Here is a 413-nt window from a genome sequence, read left to right on the forward strand (position 1 = left end):
ATATATATATATATATATATATATATATATGTGTGTGTGTGTGTGTGTGTGTGTGTGTGTGTATGTATATAGGTGAAAGATCGTGTGAGAATGAGAGTTAAGATGAGAAGCGTAAATAGACCCTTGATCACATTTTATCTCAAACTCATACATGAATCGTGCTTGGTATGAGGATTAACCCGGTGTATCTCATCTTAATGTGCATTAAAGAGTGAAGATTCTTTATCACGTTTTTCATTTTAACTCTGCTTCTCACATGAACTCAATCTTATATAGATATGTGTGTATAGGCATTCGATCAAACGTAGACCTCCTAATTTGTACAAACCACGCAAACCTTATTAAGTCAATTATAATTTTCCTTTTTTTCCACATCTTTTAATTATGAGGGTTAATTAGTCATTTTCATTGTG

This window comes from Cynara cardunculus (assembly GCF_001531365.2).
Source record: "Cynara cardunculus var. scolymus isolate 2C chromosome LG 15, CcrdV1, whole genome shotgun sequence".
Classification (NCBI taxonomy): domain Eukaryota; kingdom Viridiplantae; phylum Streptophyta; class Magnoliopsida; order Asterales; family Asteraceae; genus Cynara; species Cynara cardunculus.